The sequence below is a fragment of the Bubalus bubalis genome, chromosome X (assembly GCF_019923935.1).
Source record: "Bubalus bubalis isolate 160015118507 breed Murrah chromosome X, NDDB_SH_1, whole genome shotgun sequence".
NCBI lineage: Eukaryota > Metazoa > Chordata > Mammalia > Artiodactyla > Bovidae > Bubalus > Bubalus bubalis.
The window spans coordinates 76,292,835-76,314,305 of record NC_059181.1 but is presented as its reverse complement, the minus strand read 5'-3'; the positions used below and the strand labels follow the sequence as shown (position 1 = coordinate 76,314,305).

General features: G+C 37.7%; 1 protein-coding gene across 3 annotated transcripts in view; it reads left to right on the top strand.

The window, feature by feature from the left end:
* The window catches only part of CHM (CHM Rab escort protein), a 240,436-nt gene that overhangs the window by 43,237 nt on the left and 175,728 nt on the right, over nt 1-21,471 (top strand). The window lies entirely within an intron of this gene.

Here is a 21,471-nt window from a genome sequence, read left to right as displayed (position 1 = left end):
CTTAGCATAAACTTTCTCTTAAGCAATGAGAGCTGTTTCAAAAGAAATTTCAAGAAGTCTCATGTTACATACTTTATCTGCTCTCAGATGCTTGGTACACAGGTGGTTAGTAAATAATTTTTTGGTAAATGACTCAATATGAGAATGTATGAATGTGAAGAGGTCAGGAACATGGTCAGCGTTTGTAACCTAGCCATCTTGCTGGATGTGTATCATTGACTATACAGGAGATTGGAGATAAAGTAAATTAACACTTGCAATTCAACAATAACAAACATATCCTACCACATATCCTACCATCATGTCAGCATGTTAAGGACCTTGTCTTTGTATCCTGAACAACATCTTTGTGTAGACACTGCATAAATACTATTTATTGATTGCTTAGGGTTCAGGAGAGCTTACTTTTCATTTCTTGAAAGAATAGGATAAGAAAGTTTCTACAGAACATGTTTATTTTGCAGTTTTGACATCTTGCATTTTTTGGAAAGATTTTTCCAGTCGTGGAGAATGAAAGTTACTCTTATTTTTCTTTAATGTTTAAAAACAATCTAAGTTATGTAATATGATACATTGAGGATCATACTGTAGACAGTGGTGTGCAAAGTATGATCCACGGGCCAGCTGCTTGTCTTTGTGAATGAAGTTGTATTGGAACACAGACATGCCCATTTATTTATGTATTGTCTATGTCTGCCTTTGTTATCCAGTGGCAGAGGTGAGTGTTTGTGATGGAAAAGCAATGGCCTTCAAAACCTAAAATATTTACTGTCAAGCCCTTTAAAGAAAAAGTTTACAGACCACCCTCCTGCTATAGAGAATATTTTTAGTCTATATAAATGTATACTTTAACTGTTCTGTTCAAGAGCTAAATTCTGTATTAAGTAAAAATGGCAAAGATAGAATCAGAGAAGAAATAATGATTTATATTTTAAAATTCATTGAAATCCTGCTTTTACTTTTTTTTTTATTACAAAGGCACTATGTATACAGTGTATCATGAAAGCAAAAATACAAAAGCACTTGTAATAACTGCTGTCACTTGTTATTTTATATTTGCCATAAACATTAGTTATGACATTTTTCTAAGCCATGCTACATTGGTTAGAATGAAAGAATAAGGGTCTATAATAAAGAGACCCAGAATCCACTGGCTTGAAAAATCATCCCCTGAGGTATTCCTTGATTGCATGGTCTAAACAGGGTTGCAGGTTTGCCCAGGTTTCACTTTCCAGAAAGGAGATAGAGCATGGATGATAGACCTTTGTCCTTTTAAGACTTGGAGTGGCGTATATCACATTTGTTCCTATTCCCTGGACGCACATCTGCATTCCCTTGGACATCTACATATAGTTACAGAGTTATATGGAGGCATGAAATTCATCTCTAGTTTGAGGGCCACATGTCTACTCCCAGCTAGGGGGGGAAAGGGGGAGATTTTGGTGAACAGGTCATAGTCTCTATAGTTTTCTTACAGAAGATGTATGCTTAAAAACAATTGAAGTATAGTTAAGGTACAGTATTACATGTGACAGGTATACAATATGGTGACTGACCATTTTTGAGGTATACTCTACTTACAGGTATTATAAAATATTGGCTATATCCCCTGTGTTGTATAATATGTTTTTGTAGTTTATTTTATACATAATAGTTCGTATCTCTTAATCTCCTACCCCTATAATGCCCCTTCCCACTTTCCTCTCCCACTGGTAACCACTAGTTTGTTCTCTATATCTGTGAGTCTTTTTTATATTCATTAGTTTGTTATATTTTTTTAGATTTCACATATAAAGTGATACAGTATTTGTCTTTTTTAGTCTGACTTATTCCACTTAGCATAATACCCTCTCAAGCCCATCTATGTTGTTGTAAATAGCAACAATTCAGGCTTTTTTCTGGCTGAGTGATAATTCCTTTGGGAGAAGGCAGTGGCACCCCACTCCAGTAGTGTTCCCCGGAAAATCCCATGGATGGAGAAGCCTGGTAGGCTGCAGTCCACGGGGTCGCACAGAGTCAGACATGACTGAAGCGACTTAGCAGCAGCAGCAATAATTCCATTAAAACACACACACACACACACATACACACGGACATGTGTGCATGCCACATCTTCCTTACCCATTCATCTGTTGATGGCCACTTAGGTTGCTTCCCTAACTTGGCAATTGTAAATAATGCTGTTGTAAGTATTAGGGTGCATGTATCTTTAGAATTAGTGTTTTTGGTCTTTTTTTTTTTTTTTTGGCTATATACCCAGGAGTGGAATTTATGGGTCATAAAGTAGTTCTTTCTATTTTTTTTTTAATTAATTAATTTTTTATTGAAGGATAATTGCTTTACAGAATTTTGTTGTTTTCTGTCAAACTTCAGCATGAATCAGCCATAGGTACACGTATATCCCCTCCCTTTTGAACCTCCCTCCCATCTTCCTCCCCATCCAACCCCTCTAGGTTGATAAAGAGCCCCTGTTTGAGTTTCCTAAGCCATCCCAGCAATTCCTGTTGGCTATCTATTTTACATATGGTAATGTATGTTTCCATGTTACTCTTTGCATACATCTCATCCTCTCCTGCCCTCTCTCCATGTCCATAAGTCTATTCTCTATGTCTGTTTCTCCATTGTTGCCCTGTAAATAAATTCTTCAGTACCATTTTTCTAGATTCCATTAGGTGTTAGAATATTATAGTTATCTTTCTCTTTTTGACTCACTTTATTCTGTATAATAGGTTCTAGATTCATCCACCTCATCAGAAATGACTCAAATATGTTCCTTTTTATGACTGAGTAATATTCCATTGTGTATATATACCACAATTTCTTTATCCATTCATCTGTCGATGGACATCTAGGTTGCTTCCATGTTCTATTTGTTGTAAATAGTGCTGCAATGAACAATGGGATACATGCATTTCTTTCAGTTTTGGTTTCCTTAGGGTGTAGGCCTACGAGTGGGATTGCTGGGTCATATGGTGGTTTTATTCCTAGTTTTTAAAGGAATCTCCATACCGTCTTTCATAGAGGTTGTATCAATTTACCTTCCCACCAACAGTGCAAGACTGTTCCCTTTTCTCTACACTCTCTCCAGAATTTGTTTGTAGACTGTTTGATGGATGGCCATTCTGACCGGTGTGAGGTGAGTTAGTTGTAGTTTTGATTTGCATTTCTCTAATAATGAGTGATGTTGAGCATCTATTCCTGTGTTTGTGAGCCATCTGTATATTTTCTTTGGAGAAATGTCGGTTTAGGGCTTTTTCCCACTTTTTGACTGGGTTGTTTGTTTTTCTGGTATTGAGTTGTATGAGCTGCTTGTATATTTTGGAAGTGAATCCTTTGTTAGTTGTTTTATTTGCTATTATTTTCTCCCATTCTGAGGGTTGTCTTTTCACCTTGCTTATAGTTTCCTTTGCTTTACAAAAGCTTTTAAGTTTAATCAAGTCCCACTTGTTTACTTTTGTTTTTATTTCCATTACTCTAGGACGTGGGTCATAGAGGATCTTGCTTTCACTTATGTCGTCATGTGTTCTGCCTATATTTTCCTCTAAGAGTTTTATAGTTTCTGGTCTTACATTTTGGTCTTTAATCTATTTTTAGTTCATCTTTGTGTATGGTGTTAGGAAGTGTTCTAATTTCAGTCTTTTACATGTAGCTGTCCAGTTTTTGAGCACCATTTACTGAGGAGGCTGTCTTTGCCCCATTGTATATTCTTGCCTCCTTTGTAAAAAATAAGGTACCCATAGGTGCATGGCTATATTTCTGGGCTTTCTATCTTATTCCATTGGTCTATATTTCTGTTTTTGTGCCAGTCTCATACTGTCTTCATGACTGTAGCTTTGTAGTATAATCTGAAGTCAGGAAGGTTGATTCCTCCAGCTGCATTCCTCTTTCTTGAGGTTGCTTTGGCTATTTGGGGACTTTTGTGTTTCCATATGAATTGTGAACTTTTTTGTTCTAGTTCTGTGAAAAATGCAATTGGTAATTTGATAGGGATTTCATTGAATTGGTAGATTGCATTGGGTAGTATAGTCATTTTTACAATATTTATTCTTCCTACCCAGCAAAATGGAATATTTCTTCATCTGTTTAAGTCATCTTTGATTTCTTTCATTAATGTCTTATACTTTTCTGTGTACAGTTTTTTGTCTCCTTAGGTAAGTTTATTCCTAGATATTTTAATCTTTTTGTTGCAGTGGAGAATTGGATTGATTCCTTAATTTCTGTTTCTGATTTTTCATTGTTAGTATATAGAAATTCATGTGATTTCTGTGTATTGATTTTGTATCCTGCAACTTTGCTAAATTCACTGATTAACTCTTGTAATTTTCTGATACTATCTTTAGGGTTTTCTATGTACAGTATTATGTAATCTGCAAACAGTGAGAGCTTACTTCTTCTTTTCTGATCTGGATTCATTTTACTTCTTTTTCTTCTCTGATTGCTATAGTTAGAACTTTCAGAACTATGTTGAATAATAGTGGTTAAAGTGGACATCCTTGTCTTGTTCCTGATCTTAGGTGGAATGCTTTCAATTTTTCACCATTGAGAATAATATTTGCTATAGGCTTATCATATAAGGCCGTTACTGTGTTGAGCTAGGTTCCTTTTATGCACATTTTTTGAATGTGCATAAATTACTTTAATCATAAGGAATTTTAATTTATTTTAATCATAAATGGGTGCTGAATTTTGTCAAAGGCTTTTTCTGCATCTGTTGAGATTATCATCTGGTTTTGATCTTTCATTTTGTTAATATGGTGTATCACATTGATTGATTGGCATATATTGGAGAATCCTTGCATTCCTGGAATAAACCCAACTTGATCATGGTTTATGATTTTTTAGATGTATTGCTGAATTCTGTTTGCTAAAATTTTGTTGAGGATTTTCGCATCTGGGGTCATCAGAGGTATTGGGCTGTAGTTTTCTTTTTTGTGTGTCGTCTTTGGTTTTGGTATCAGAGTGATGGTGGCCTTGTAGAATGAGTTTGGAAGTGTTCCTTCCTCTGCCATTTTTTGAAAGAATTTTAGAAGGATAGTCGTTAGCTCTTCTATTTCTCCAGTTATTTCTGGAGAAATAACTCCAGAAAGAATGAAGAGACGGAGCCAAAGCAACAATACCACCCAGTTGTGGATGTGACTGATGATGGGAAGTCAAGTCTTATGCTATAAAGAGCAATATTGCAAAGGAGCCTGGAATGTCAATGAATCAAGGCAAACTGGAAGTGGTGATACAAGAGATGGCAAGAGTGAACATCGACATTTTAGGAATCAGAGAACTCAAATGGACTAGAATGGGTGAATTTAACTCAGATGACCATTGTTTCTATTACTGTGGGAAAGAATCCCTTAGAAGAAATGGAGTAGCCATCATAGTCAACAAAAGAGTCTGAAATGCAGTACTTGGATGCAAACTCAAAAACGACAGAATGATCTCTGTTCGTTTCCAAGGCAAATCATTCAATATCACAGTAATCCAAGTCTATGCCCCGACCAGTAATGCTGAAGAAGCTGAAGTTGAACGGTTCTATGAAGACCTACAAGACCTTCTAGAACTACACCCCATGTCCTTTTCATTATAGGGGAATACAAAAGTAGGAAATCAAGATATACCTTGAATAACAGGCAAATTTGGCCTTGGACTGCAGAATGAATCAGGGCAAAGGCTAGTAGAGTTTTGCCAAGAGAATGCTCTGGTCATAGAAACACCCTCTTCCAACAACACAAGAGAAGACTCTACACATGGACATCACCAGACGGTCAATACTGAAATCAGATTGATTATACTCTTTGCAGCCAAAGATGGAGAAGCTCTGTACAGTCAACAAAAACAAGACTGGGAGCTCACTGTGGCTCAGATCATGAGCTCCTTATTGCCGAATTCAGACTTAAATTTAAGAAAGTAGGGAAAACCCCTGGACCATTCAGGTATGACCTGAATCAAATCCCTTACGATTATACAGTGGAAGTGAGAAATAGATTCAAGGGATTAGATCTGATAGACACAGTGACTGAAGAACTGTGGACAGAGATTTGTGACATTGTACAGGAGGCAGTGATCAAGACCATCCCCAAGAAAAAAGAGAGGGATGAGTAGGAAAGTGAAAAAGTTGTCTTAAAACTCAACATTCAGAAAACTAAGATCATGGAATCTAGTCCCACCTCCCACCACTTCATGGCAAATAGATGGGGAAACAGTAGAAGCAGTGACAGACTTTATTTTGGGGGCCTTAAAAATCTTTGCAGATGGTGACTTCAGCCATGAAATTAAAAGATGCTTGCTCCTTGGAAGAAAAGTCATGACCAACCTAGACAGCATATTATAAAGCAGAGACATTACTCTACCAACAAAGGTCTGTCTAGTCAAAGCTATGGTAGTCATGCATGGATGTGAGAGTTGGACCATAAAGAAAGCTGAGTGCCAAAGAATTGATGCTTTTGAACTGTGGTGTTGGAGAAGACTCTTGAGAGTCCCTTGGACTGCAAGGAGATCCAACCAGTCCATCCTAGAGGGAATCAGTCCTGAATATTCATTGGAAGGACTGATGCTGAAGCTGAAACTCCAATACTTTGTCCACCTAATCGGAAGAACTGATTCATTTGAAAGGACCTTGATGCTGGGAAAAATAGATGGCAGGAGGAGAAGGGGACAACTGAGAGTGAGATGGTTGGATGGCATTACCGACTAAATGGACATGAGTTTGAGTAAACTCAGGGAGGCCTGGCGTGCTGCAGTCCATGGGCTCGCAAGTGTTGGACCCGACTGAGCGACTGAACTGAACTGAACTTCTAATTGTTTGATAATTCTCCTGTGAAGCCATCTGGTCCTGGGTTTTTGTTTTTTGGGAGATTTTGATCACCATTCAATTTCAGTACTTGTAATTGGGTTGTTCATAATTTCTGTTTCTTCCTGGTTCAATCTTGGAAGGTTGAAGTTTTCTAAGAATCTGTCCATTTCTTCCAGATTATCCATTGTATTACCGTATAGTTGTTCCTAATAGTCTCTTATAATCCTTTGTATTTCTGCATTGTCTGTTGTAACTCTCCTTTTTCATTTCTAATTTTCTTGAGTTTATTCTTCTCTCTTTTCTTGATTAGTCTGGCTAAAGGTTTGTCAATTTTGTTTATCTTCTGAAAGAACCAACTTTTAGTTTTATTTATATTTACTATTGTTTCATTTCCTTTTCATTTATTTCAGCTTGGATCTTTATGATTTCTTTCCTTCTTTTTTTTTTTTTTTTGTGGTTTTTCGTTCTTCTGTTTCCAATTGTTTTAGGTGTGAAGTTAGGTTGTCTATTCGATGTTTTTCTAGTTTCTTGAGGTAAGATTGTATTGCTATAAACTTCCCTCTTAGAACTGCTTTAGCTGCATCCCATAGATTTTTGAGTTGTTGTGTTTTCATTGTCATTTGTTTCTAGGAATTTTTTGATTTCCCTTTTGATTTCTTCAGTAACCTGTTGGTTATTTAGAAATGTGTTGTTTGATCTCATTGTGTTTGTATTGTTTACATTTTTTTTCTTGTAATTGATATCTAGTCTCATAGCATTGTGGTTGGAAAAGATGCTAGATATGATTTCAGTTTTCTTAAATATACTGAGGTTTGATTTGTGACCCAAGATGTAGTCTATCCTGGAGCATGTTCCATGTGCTCTTGAAAAGAAGTTGTATTCTTCTGCATTTGGATGGAATGTCCTGAAGATATCAATTGGATCCATCTCATCTAATGTGTTGTTTAAGACTTGTGTTTCTATATTGATTTTCTGTTTTGATAATCTGTCCATTGGTGTGAGTGTGGTGTTAAAGTCTCCTACTATTATTGTGTTACTGTCAGTTTCTCCTTTTAAGTCTATTAGTATTTGTCTTCTGTATTGTGGTGCTTCTATGTTGAGTATATAGATATTTACAATTGTTATGTCTTCCTCTTGGATTGATCCCTTGATCATTATGTAGTGTCCTTTCTTATCTCTTGTAATCTTCTTTATTTTAAGGTCTTTTTTGTCTGATAGGAGGATTGCTACTCTAAGTTTCTTTTCTTCCCATTTGCACCCATCCTCTGAATTTCAATCCATATGTGTCTTTGGGTCTGAAGTGGGTTTCTTGTAGGTAGCATATACATGGGTCTTGTTTTTGTATCCATTCAGCCAGTCTGTGTCTTTTGGTTGGAGCGTTTAATCCACTTACATATAAAGTAATTATTGACATATATGTTCCTATTGCCATTTTCTCAATTGTTTGGGGTCGATCTTTTTCTTCTCTTGTATTTCTTGCCTATATTCGTCTCTTTAACATTTGTTGTGAAGCTAGTTTGGTGGTACTGAATTCTCTTAACTTTTGCTTGTCTGAAAACCTTTTTATTTCTCCATCAATTTTGAATGAGATCCTTGCCAGGTACAGTAATCTTGGTTGTAGATTTTTCCCTTTCAGTATTTCATATATATCCTGCTCTTCCCTTCTGGCCTGCAGAGTTTCTGCTGAAAGATCACCTATTAAGTGTATGGGGTTTCTCTTGTATGTTGCTTGCTGCTTCTCCCTTGCTGATTTTAGTATGCTTTCTTTGTGTTTACTCTTTGTTAGTTTGATTAGTATGTGTCTTGTTGTGTGTCTCCTTGGGTTTATCCTGAATGGGACTCTTTGTGCCTCTTGGACTTGATTAACTATTTTCTTTTCCATGTTGAGGAAATTCTCAACTATAATCTCTTCAAAATTTTCTCATACCTTTTCTTTTTCTCTTCTCCTTCTGGGACCCCTATAATTTCCCCCATAGTTTGAATGCCGGTGCATTTGATATTGTTTCAGAGGGGTCTGAGACTGTCCTCAGTTATTTCCATTTCTTTACTTTATACTGCTCTTCAGAAGTTATTTCCACCATTTTATAGCCAAGCTCACTGAATCGTTCTTCTGCTTCAGATATTCTGCTGTTGATTTCTTCTATAGTATATTTAATTTCAGTAATTCTGTTGTTTGTCTCTGTATGTCTATTCTTTAATTCTTTTAGGTCTTTGTTAATTGATTCCTGTATTTTCTCCATTTTGTTTTTAACATTTTTGATCATCTTTACTATCATTATTCTGATTTCCTTTTCAGGTACTTTGCCTATTTCATCTTCATTTATTTGGACTTCTCTGTTTCTAGTTTGTTTCTTTATTTGTGTAGTATTTCTCTGCCTTTTCATTTTTTTTTTTTTTTTTTAACTTACTTTGTTAGAGTTCTCCTTTCCCCAGGCTTCAGGGAAAGTTGAATACTTTCCTTGTAGGTTGAATTCTTTCTTCCTTTTGGTTTCTGCCCTCCTAAGGTGATGGCATCCCACTCCAGTACTCTTGCCTGGGAAATCCCATGGATTGAGGAGCCTAGTAGGCTGCAGTCCATGGGGTCATGAAGAGTCGGACATGACTGAACAACTTCACTTTCACTTTTTACTTTCATGCATTAGATAAAGAAATGGAAACCCACTCCAATGTTCTTGCCTGGAGAATCCCAGGGATGGGGGAGCCTGGTGAGCTGCCGTCTATGGGGTAGCACAGAGTCGGACACGACTGAGGTGACTTAGCAGCAGCAGCAGCAGCAGCAGCAAGGTTGGTCCAGTGGTTTGTGTAAACTTCCTATAAGGTCAGATTTGTGCTGAGTTTTTGATTTTTTATTTGTTTTTCCTCTGATGGGCAAGGCTGAGTGAGGTAGTAATCCTGTCTGCTGATAATTGGGTTTGTAGTTTTGTTTTGTTTGTTGTTTTGATGACAAGTCCTGTACAGGGTGCTATTTGTGGTTGGGTGATGCTGGGTCTTATATTCAAGTGGTTTCTTTTTTGTGAGTTCTCAGTATTTGATACTCCCTAGAGTTAGCATTGGAGAAGGAAATGGCAACCCACTCCAGTGTTCTTGCCTGGAGAATCCCAGGGACGGGGCATCCTGGTGGGCTGCCGTCTATGAGGTCACACAGAGTCGGACACGACTGAAGTGACTCAGCAGCAGCAGCAGCAGAGTTAGTTCTCTGGTAGTCTAGGGTCTTGGAGTCAGTGCTCCCACTCCAAAGGCTCAGCGCTTGATCTCTGGTCAGGAACAAAAATTCCACAAGTGATTTGTTATGGCGTTGAAAGTGAAAGTGAAAGTGAAGTCGTGTCTGACTCTTTGCGATCCCATGGACGGTAGCCTACCAGGCTCCGTGATCCGTGGGATTTTCTAGGCAAGAATACTGGAGTGGGCTGCCATTTTCTTCTCCAGCAGATCTTCCCAACCCAGGGATCGAACCCAGGTCTCCTGCATTGCAGACAGACGCTTTACCGTCTGAGCCACTAGGGAAGCTAGTTATGGCATTAAATGAGATTAAAACAAATATCCAAAAACAAGAAACCAAAGATGAACCCTAGATAAAATGGCACTTACAAAATCTGGCAAATTGTAACTAAAATAATTGAATATACATATACACTCATGAGCAATGTCAGAACAGTCCAACAAAAATAAAGTACAGTGGGTTGACCTGGCAAACAAAGGAACAAAGGATATCAAAATTTTTATTTACAAGTTAAGAAAAATACTAACAAAAACACAAACTGGATAACAAAACGAAGGCAAGGGGCCAAGTGGGGAATTAAGTAATGAAAACAAAACTAACAAATATTTTGAGAGGAAAGGAAAGAGAGTAAAGAAGGAAAGAATAGATATGCAAAGTTTAATAGAGGTAGATGAAGAAGATTTATATACATTAAAGTTTAACTATAAGGGGAAAAGAACAATAGGAAAGGCAAAAAAGGAATGAACGTAGAAAAAATATAATAGGTTAAAAAAATTAAAAATATAAAAAATGGAAGAAGAAAGAAAAAAAGGGGGAAATAAAAAGGAAAACACCACAGAACTGCAAAAGCCCAATGTAGAGGCAGAGGTTTATAGCAACAATAAAAAGTGCAACTGAACCTACACACATACATATACATGCATAAGCAAAATCAAAATAGTCCAACAAAAGTAAACTATAATAGATTGACCTGGTGAACAAAGGAAACCAAAAATTATATCTACCAGAACAAAACTAACTAAAGCAGAAACTGGAAAACAAAACTATAGCAAGGTGCCAATTGGGGGATAAAGCAATGAAAATAAAATTAACAAATGTATTTAGAAAAAAGCAGAGAAAGAAAAGAAAGAATAGATATGTGAAGTTAAATAGAGGTCGATAAAGAAAATTTATATATGTTAAAGATTAACTGCAAAGGGAAAAGAACAGTAGGAAAAGTAAACAAGGAAATAAATGTAGAAAAAATAATAATAGATTTAAAAAAATTAAAATTAAAAAAAAAAAGAGAAAAGAAATAAAAAAGGAAAACTCCACAGAACTGCAAAAGCCCAACGTTAGAGGCAGATTTTTATAAGAACAATAAAAATGTGTCTAAAATAGAAAAAAAAAGCTTTAAAGCTTATTTGGATTTCTTAATGCCAATAAAATCATCAACTACAACGGGGGGGTGGAGGGGGAAAAAAAAGAAAAAAAAATCCAAAAGAATCTACAGAAAAAGTTAAAACATAAGAATAAAAAAAGTTTTTCTTGAGTTGTTGATGTCAGGGTCTTTGCCCTCTCTAGGAATCACAGTCCACCTCACCTCCCTAGGATGCCCTCCAACACTGTGGTGGTCTCTGGATCTGTGTGGAGGCAGCCCAGATTCTAATATGGTTCTACTTCTGTGTCTTTTGCCTCCAGTGTCCACAGTAATCAGAACTAGTACGTTTTCTTTTGTGGAAGCTCTCAATGTCCTTTTATATATTCCATGGACACAGAGTCTGCCTAGTTGATTGTGTGGATTTAATCTGCAGCTTGTACAGATTATGGGAAGATTTTGGGCCTTCTTCCTTAGCCACACTGCCCCTGGGTTTCAATTGTGGTTTTATTTCCACCTCTTGGAGAAGGAAATGGCAACCCACTCCAGTATTCTTGCCTGAAGAATCCCATGGACAGAGGAGTCTGGCAGGTACAGTCCATGGGGATGCAAAGAGTTGGACATGACTGATCGACTTTCACTCACTTCACTTCCACCTCTACATGTGGGTCTTCCCTTGGGGTTTGCTCTTGAGGGTGACCTGGAGGACTTGGGTTTGCCCTTGTGAGGGCCAAGAGTGGAATTGGTGCAGCTGCTTGGGTCCCAGGGGTCTGGCAGCACCAGATACTCTGGAGTGTTGGCAGCTAGGAAAGCAGGAAATATAGTGCTCTAGAAGGGTACAGCAACCAGTATTGGCCAATGCGCTCCAGTATTCTTGTCTGGAGAACTCCCCTCCCTGACAGAGAAACCTGGCAGGCCATAGTCCACAGGGTCATAGAGTCAGACAAGACTGAAGCCACCCAGTGCACATACAAGACTTTTTTTTTGCCTGTGGCAGTTTTGCCCCAGTGAGAGTTGAGTGTGAAGGTAGTGCAGCTGCTTGGCTTGTGGGGACCCTTGTGGCACCAAGTGTGCATGGATGTGGACTCCCTCTGCCACAGGAGTTAAGGCCCTGTCAGAGTCTTTTTTTAGAGCCTCTTGTAGCTGGCGATCAGAAGGCTTTTTTGGCCATTTTCTCTGTAGCTCCGCCTATTCAGGCACTTACATGGCTCCCTTGCCTGGGGTCCTTCTCAGTTGTTCGGCCTGTCAGGCACATAGAGGCCACCCCCACCCCCCACCCCCACCCCGGCTGGGGTCCTCCTCTGTAGATCAGCACATCAGGCAATTAAAGGGGCACTCTTAGTGGGGTCCTCCTCTGTAGTTCGGCATATCAGTCACTTAAAGGAGCACCCTGGGTGGGGTGCTGCTCTGTAGTTCAGTGGGTCAGGTGTTTGATGGGCCAGCCTCTCTTGTTCAACTAGGATGCTGGCGTGTGGGGAGAGAAAGGCTATGGTGGTGGCTCCACCCGCTACGCGTGACTCAGCAGTATCACCTTGCTTCCACGGCTGCCTCTTTCTTCCACAGGCATTTCCCGCCACAATCTCCTCATTCACATTCCCTCAATCCATCTCTCTGCAGTAAACAGCAACCTTCACCCTGGGATTGCTCCACAATCACTAACTCCAGCTCCCAGCTGCTCTACCTTCCATGGGACCAGTGTTCCTGTCCAGCGTATATATTGCTGCGGCAATGACACTCTTCATTCTTATTCCATTTACGCTGCCAGAAATCAGCTGTTTCACTCTCAGCCTTAAATGTTTCTCCTCTGACTCAGACAATTGCCTCGATGTGGGGATCAGACCCCTCCTTCAGTTCCCCCACACGCCAAGTGCAGGTCCAGTGCTACTAACACGCCTGTTTTTCCCCCTCGTTCTTTCATCCTACCGAGTTTTGCGTGGTTCTGTATATTCTTTTCCACTGGTCAGGTACTCCTGTTCTGCTCTCAGTTGGTGTTCTGCATGCACTTCTGTGTCTGAAGGTTTATTCCTGATATATCTTTGAAGAGAGATGTACTCCATGTCCTGGAGAAGGAAATGGCAACCCACTCCAGTGTTCTTGCCTGGAGAATCCCAGGGACAGGGGAGCCTGGTGGGCTGCCGTCTATGGGGTCGCACAGAGTCGAACACGACTGAAGTGACTTAGCAGCAGCAGTACTCCATGTCCACCTCCTCTTCCACCATCTTGTTCTCCGTAGTTCTGTTTTTAATTTATTAAGAAACCTCCATAGTGTTTTCCGCAGTGGCTGTATCGGTTTACATTCTTACTGACAGTGTATGAGGCTTCCTGTTTCTCCACATCCTCTCCATCATTTGTGTTCTTTTTGATGACAGTCATTCTGACAGGTATGAGGTGATATCTTGTGATTTTGACTTTCATTTCTCTGATGATTAGGTAGGTTTACTCCTAGGTATTTTTTTTTTTTTTTATGTACTAGTAAATAGATTGCTTTTTGATTTATCTTTCTGATAGTTCATTGTTTGTGTATAGAAATATAGCATTTATATTTATTAATTTTGAATTCTACAGCTTAACCAAATTAATTGATGAGCTCTAATAGTTTTCCAGTGGTGTCTTTAGTCTTTTCTGTGTGTAGTATCATGTAATCTGCACACAGATTACAGTTTTACTTCTTCTTTTCTAATTTGAATTCCTTTTATCTCTTTCTATGTTTGATTGCTATGGCTAGGACTTACAATCCTATGTTGAAGAAAATGGTGAGAATAGACATACTTGTCTTGTTCTAGATCTTAGAAGAAATGCTTTCAACTTTTCATTATTGAGTATAGATTTTAGGTGGGTTTGTTTGTGTAGCCTTTATTATGTGGAGATATGTTCTGTCCATGTTCACTTTCTGCAGGGCTTTCATTGAACATGGATGCTAAATTTTGTCAAAAGGTTTTTTCTGCATTTACTTAGATGCTCATATGATTCTTAATCTTCAATTTGTCAATGTGTGCATCATGTTGGTTGATTTGTGGATATTGAAAAATCTTTGCATCCTTGGGAAGATGTACTTTTTTATGGTTTTTACTTGAACAACATTTTAACTTGCCAAAAATAAAATTTTCCAATTAATTGTAATGGGATACGTATTATTTTTTTTCAATCAAACACTGCAATTTATTTATTCAGTTCACTACTGCTGTGTTTGAGACTGTTTCCAGTTTCCTATTATAAACAAAATGTAGGCATCCATATACATATAGCTTCTGGTTTTAAATATCTAATATTTTTTGGGAAAGGTAGTGTTCCAAATTTTTACCATGTTTGCAAAATCACCTTATAACCTTTTTCTTTTTCTCTAATTTAAAAATTCACAATTTCAGTGACTTAAATGTGCTTGTATAACTTCTGTGCCTTGACAAAATGAAGTTTTATGATAAGGAATTAAGTAAGATTTTCTCTTTTTTGCAGGAAGATTTATGTAGTTAGCCAGCAGAGTAAGTGACGTGATCTGATTATTTCATCATGATGAACTGTTGAGTAGTATTGCTTTTCTAATCTTGATTATAGTTTTTCTTACAGACAGCAGCAGGCAAAAATGTACTTTGAGTTTTTTTTATGTTTATGGATTTCATCCATGATTTTGTGAAGATCAACTTAGTAATTTAACAGCCTGCTGCTTTTTGCATTTATATACCATTTAAGTGATGATAGTTCTGAAATGACCCATTATAAATCCTAAGTACAACCTCTGTTGATTTATAAACTCTATCCAAGCATTATTCCTATCAACAGCAGCTAATTTCATTTAAAATAGTTCTTTCATTGCTTTTTTGTCATAAATTTTGCAGGGAGATTTTTAAACCAAAGTTAACTTCTGCCAAATTGCAATTGAAGGAGCTGTATTTTTGTGTGTCAGTTATCTGTGTAAGTAAATGTAAAATCTGTGGTTCTTTTTAGAGAACTACATTTACTGTAGATTTTTATGAGCTCTTGACATGTGAAATTTCAAGAATAGATGTTGTGATTTAGAAAAGCAGTTTGCAGTTCAAAATGTGGAGATTGGGATTTATTTTAATCTTGAAGTTATTTGAAGGGGGTGCAAGAAGACCAAAAGTTTATACTTTAACAGAATCTATTTCTACCAGTAATTGTTCCTCTGCACAGCCTAAGTCTTTTTCTCTAATAGATATATCATTGTTTAGTTTTGTTTCCTATATATCTTTACTTTCTACTATAACTGCTTCAGACAAAAAGAAGATAAACAAAATAAATCGAAAAAGGATGATGTTACCTCACTGCATTAATTTAAATTCATGATTTCTTAGAATCTTTTGTTTTTTTTTGTCCTTCATATATTTTATTTATGGTCTTTTTATGCTGTGTTACTTCCTTATTTTTTTTTTTTTTAATTTTATTTTATTTTTAAACTTTTGCCAAACATCGAAATGAATCCACCACTTTAAAAATGAGTATTCAGTGTCTTTATGCCTCATGATATTAAGTATTTAGTGGATACCTGATGTCAACCCAAATGAATGTCACAGATACAGCTATTGATGTTTTAGTCTTATGTAATGACCATATTCTTATTCCTCAAAGTTGAAAACATTGTTATACTTTACTAGTTTGACCAAAGAAGTATGTTAATCTAAATAGTATTACCTTGTGTGATTAAAAACTGATGTCACCATACATGTTTATTAGTTTGTGGGCTAGATTTGTCTTTGGCCTGACAAATGAACTTTTTTTTTTTTTTATTTAGAAACCGTGTCTAGTTAAGAATTATTTAGGAATTGTAATAAAGAGAATTAAACAATTATTTTGTCCCTGGTTTAAACGTTTTTGTTTTGTTTGTTTGAAGAAACTTTTTGCTCTTAATAATAAAAATTTACATATCTTGTCAGAAAAATTCAATCAATGTATGTCTGTATATTACATGCACATATATGTGAAAATAGACATGTTGGTTTGCCCACATATCATTCCCAAGGGACCACCGTTGGTGTGTTACATTCTATCTGGTGGAATTAAAGATAGTTTTATGAGAATTAATGAATGCATGAATGAAAGGATAAAATTAATTGATTTTGATGAGGTGAAAATATGCAGTAATAGTGTCTCATCATCATGTCTATCTATTTGCACATTCTTTTCTCATTTAAGGGTATTTTTTAGTAATATTATGTTGTAGTGGTAATAGTGGGAAAAAAACAAATTAAAAACAAGTTTAAACAGATAAATAGTTGATCAAAACTAAATGAGATCACATAGGATTGTATCAGGGCTTCCCTGATAGCTCAGTTGGTAAAGAATCCTCCTGCAATGCAGGAGACCCCAGTTTGATTCCTGGGTTGGGAAGATCTGCTGGAGAAAATATACGCTACCCACTCCAGTATTCTTGGGCTTCCCTTGTGGCTCAGCTGTCACAAGGGAAGTAAAGTATCTGCCTGCGATGTGGGAGACCTGGGTTCAGTCCCTAGGTTGGGAAGATCCTCTGAAGAAGGGAAAGGCTACCTACTGCAGTATTCTGGCCTAGAGAATTCCATGGACTATACCCATGGGGTCACAAAAGTCAGACATAACTGAGAGACTTTCACTTTCAGGAAAATTCATCCCAGGAAGTTTCTTGAGAGTTGTAGATCTATGACTGACCATGATGTCAAAGGAAACTTTCTGTGTTCACTGTTTCTCCACCACTGACTTGATATTATTTTGACATCACCTTTTCCTGTATATCATTGTTCATTTTATGTTTTGGCACTGAGGTGGGAGACACTAAAATTTGTCAAGAATTGTTACTTCTCAAGAAAACACCCTCTTCCAACAACAGAAGAGAAGATTCTACACATGAACAACACCAGATGGTCAATACCGAAATGAGATTGCTTATATTATTTGCATCCAAAGATGGAGAAGCTGTATATAGTCAGCAAAAATAAGACGGGGAGCTCACTGTGGCTCAGATCATGAGCTTCTTATTGCCGAATTCAGACTTAAATTCAAGAAAGTAGGGAAAACCACTGGACCATTCAGGTATGACCTGAATCAAATCCCTTACGATTATACAGTGGAAGTGAGAAATAGATTCAAGAGATTAGATCTGATAGACAGAGTGCCTAAAGAAATATGGATGGAGGTTCATGACACTGTACAGGAGGCAGGGATCAAGACCATCCCCCAAAAAAGAAATGTAAAAAGGCAAAATGGTTGTCTGAGGAGGCCTTACAAATAGCTGTGAAAAGAAGAGAAGTGAAAGGCAAAGGAGAAAATGAAAGACATACCCATTTGAATGCAGAGTTCCAAAGAACAGCAAAGAGAGATAAGAAAGCCTTCCTCAGTGATCAGGGCAAAGAAATAGAGGAAAACAATAGAATGGGTAAGACTAGAGATCTCTTCAAGAAAATTAGAGATACTAAGGGAACATTTCATGCAAAGATGGACATAATTAAGGACAGAAGTGGTATGGACCTAACAGAAGCAGAAGATCTTAAGAAGAGGTGGCGAGAATACACTGAAGAACTATAAAAAAAGATCTTTATAACCCAGATAATCACGATGGTATGATCATTCACCTAGAGCCAGACATCCTGGAATGCAAAGTCAAGTGGGCCTTAGGAAGCATCACTACGAACAAAGTTTAGTGGAGATGATGGAATTCCAGTTGAGCTATTTCAAATCTTAAAAGATGATGCTGTGAAAGTACTGCACTCAGTATGCCAGCAAATTTGGAAAACTCAGCAGTGGCCACAGGACTGGAAAAGGTCAGTTTTCATTCCAATCCCAAAGAAAGGCAATGCCGAAGAATGCTCAAACTACTGCACAGTTGCACTCATCTCACACACTAGCAAAGTAATGCTCAAAATTCTCCAAGCCAGACTTCAGCAATATGTGAACCGTGAACTTCCAGATGTTCACACTGGATTTACAAAAGGCAGAGGAACCAGAGATCAAATTGCCAACATCTGTTGGATCATTGAAAAAGCAAAAGAGTTCCAGAAAAACATCTACTTCTGCTTTATTGATTATGTCAAAGCCTTTGACTGTGTGATCACAACAAATGTGGAAAATTCTGAAAGAGATGGGAATATCAGACCCTCTGACCTTCCTCTTGAGAAATCTGTATGCAAGTCAGGAACCAACAGTTAGAAATGGGCATGGAACAGCAGACTGGTTCCAAATAGGGAAAGGAGTACGTCAAGGCTGTATATTGTCACCCTGCTTATTTAACTTATATCCAGAGCACATCATATGAAACCCTGGGCTGGAAGAAGCACAAGCTGGAATCAAGATTGCTGGCAGAGATATCAATAACATTTAATATGCAGATGACACCACCCTTATGGCAGAAAGCAAAAGTGCCTCTTGATGAAAGTGAAAGAGGAGAGTGAAAAAGCTGGCTTAAAATTCAACATTCAGTAAACTAAGATCATGGCATCCAGTCCCATCACTTTATGGCAAATAGATGGGGAAACAGCGGCAGACTTTATTTTTTTGAGTTCCAAAATCACTGCAGATTGTGACTGCAGCCATGAAATTAAAAGATGCTTGCTCCTTGTAAGAAAAGCTATGACCAACCTAGACAGTATATTAGAAAGCAGAGACATTACTTTGCCAACAAAGATCCGTCTAGTGAAGTCTATGGTTTTTCCAGTAGTCATGTATGGATATTAGAGTTGGACTATAAAGAAAGCTGAGCACTGAAGAATTGATGCTTTTGAACTGTGTTGTTGGAGAAGACTCTTGAGAGTCCCTTCGGCTGCTAGGAGATCCAACTAGTCCATCCTAAGGGAAATCAGTCCTGAATATTCATTGGAAGGACTGATGTTGAAGCTGAAACTCCAATACTTTGGTCACCTGATGCGAAGAGCTGAGTCATTGGAAAAGACCCTGATTCTGGGAACAATTGAAGGCGGGAGGAGAGGGGGATGACAGAGGATGAGATGGTTAGATGGCCATCACCAACTTAATGGACATGAGTTTGAGTAAACTCTGGGAGTTGGTGGTAGACAGGGAGACCTGGCATGCTGCAGTCTGTGGAGTCACAAAGAGTCAGACACAACTGAGTGACTGAACTGAACTGAGCTGAAGAAATACATACATTACAATTAGAAACTGGTTCTAAAACCACCTGAGATTATGGGTATTTTTGGTACCCCAGTGTTGAGAAGTTAACAGCAAAACAGACTGATGCTTGCCTTCATGGTAACCTGGAAACCTAGTAGGGGGAAATAACTGTGCTCATGAAGAGAAGGAAATGACACCCCACTCCGGTATTCTTGCCTGGAAAAATCCCATGGACTGAGGAGCCTGGTAGGCTGCAGTCCATGAGGTCGCTAAGAGTCGGGCACGACTGAGCGACTTCACTTTAACTTTTCACTTTTATGCATTGGAGAAGGAAATGGCAACCCACTCCAGTATTCTTGCCTGGAGAATCCTAGGGACAGAGGAGCCTAGTGGGCTGCCGTCTATGGGGTTGCACAGAGTCGGACATGACTGAAGTGACTTAGCAGCAGCAGCAGCAGCTCATGAAGAAGAAAAGGGTAGTGCTATAAGAGTAATGTGGATTACTTAGATTATTTAAATTTGGTGATAGGAGGGTGGCTTAAATGGAAGTGGTTATAATAACTTCTTAGTTGTTATACTGTGGATATGGGACTATAAAGATCTTTGAGAACTAATGTCATTTTTCTTTTAAAGAGTTAAATTGATTTCTTCTTAGAGGCTTTGTGTGTGTGTGTGTGTGTGTGTGTGTGTGTGTGTGTGTGTGTATGTGTGGCTTAATAAAGCTGTACCTCACTGAGTTACCTCAGAAATTCCATCCGCAGTTGTGTGGCAAATCAATTTTATATTTTTCTGCCCTGGAAATTAACTTTACATACATGTAGTTGAGTGAAAAATATGGTCTGATGCCTTGTTTATGCAGTGGAAAAACAAAAATACTCTGTTCAGATGTTTAGTGATTATGGCTCTTGACAAAGAAGAAACCAGTATTGATTCACTAGCTATTCCTATTGTGAAATTTCTTTTTAGTTTAGTTTAGTTTTTGTGCAAAGTTAGATCTGTTTATGTTTTGTTTAACACAAAAAATATAACAACATAGCTCTTTCTTTTACACTGGAATACTTGGTCATATGTGAATAAGGTAGCTCAAAGATAAGTATTTGAAAGGTTTTAGGTTTAAGACTGCCATAAAGGGATAGGGAAACAAAAGAAAATGTAACCTCACTTAGAACATTTTTATTTATCTGTACCTTCCAATATCCAGATGAAAGGAAGAAAACCTTATTTTGTCTCCTGTAGGATGAGAAAAATATATCAAAGAAGCAAGTGTTACCCTAGCTTTCCCCCCTCTGTATTTCACCATGTTAAAGACATTTCATTAGGTTTACAGCACTAAAAGAGTGAAAGTAGTTTTCAGTTGCTTAACATAATCTGGTATTCAGAACAGTGTATGCTGTTACAAACAGTGTGATGTAAAAATATCTACCATTTATTGAATATTTGCTCATGAAGGGTTCTTGAACCATGACAAGACACCAGGATTCTTGGCCTCTGGAGGAAAAGAATTTAATCTGGGGCCAGAGATGAGGCTTGATCACTCAGAGCTTTTGTGTAATAAAGTTTTATTAAAGTATAAAGGAGATAGAGAAAGCTTCTGACATAGGCATCAGAAGGGGACAGAAACTGTACCTCCTTAGTAGTGTTAGCAATGGAGTTATATGCTCTCCAATTAGTCATTATAATGAATCAAAAGAATGTCTGGAGGTTGTAAAGACCTCAGCAGACCTACTCCCATAATTTACATTTTAAGATAACAGGATTAGCCAGTAGGTTTAATCCAGAGACTGTCCTCAAGCAGTATACATTATTGTTATATAATCCTAAGGAATGTAGGGGGGAAAAAAGTTTGTCCTTTCTTCCTCCTTGAGAATTCCAGACCCCTCTCTCCTTGGGGACCCCTAGACTTCTTATCAACCTGCCCTAGGAAATGACTCTCAATCATTACTCTGTTAGATACTTTGAAAATATTAAGCTATTTAATTCCTATTATATTTCTCTAAAAGAAATATAAATTGTCTCCTTTTGCGGATGAGGACACAAATTCAGAATTGAAATCACTTGTCA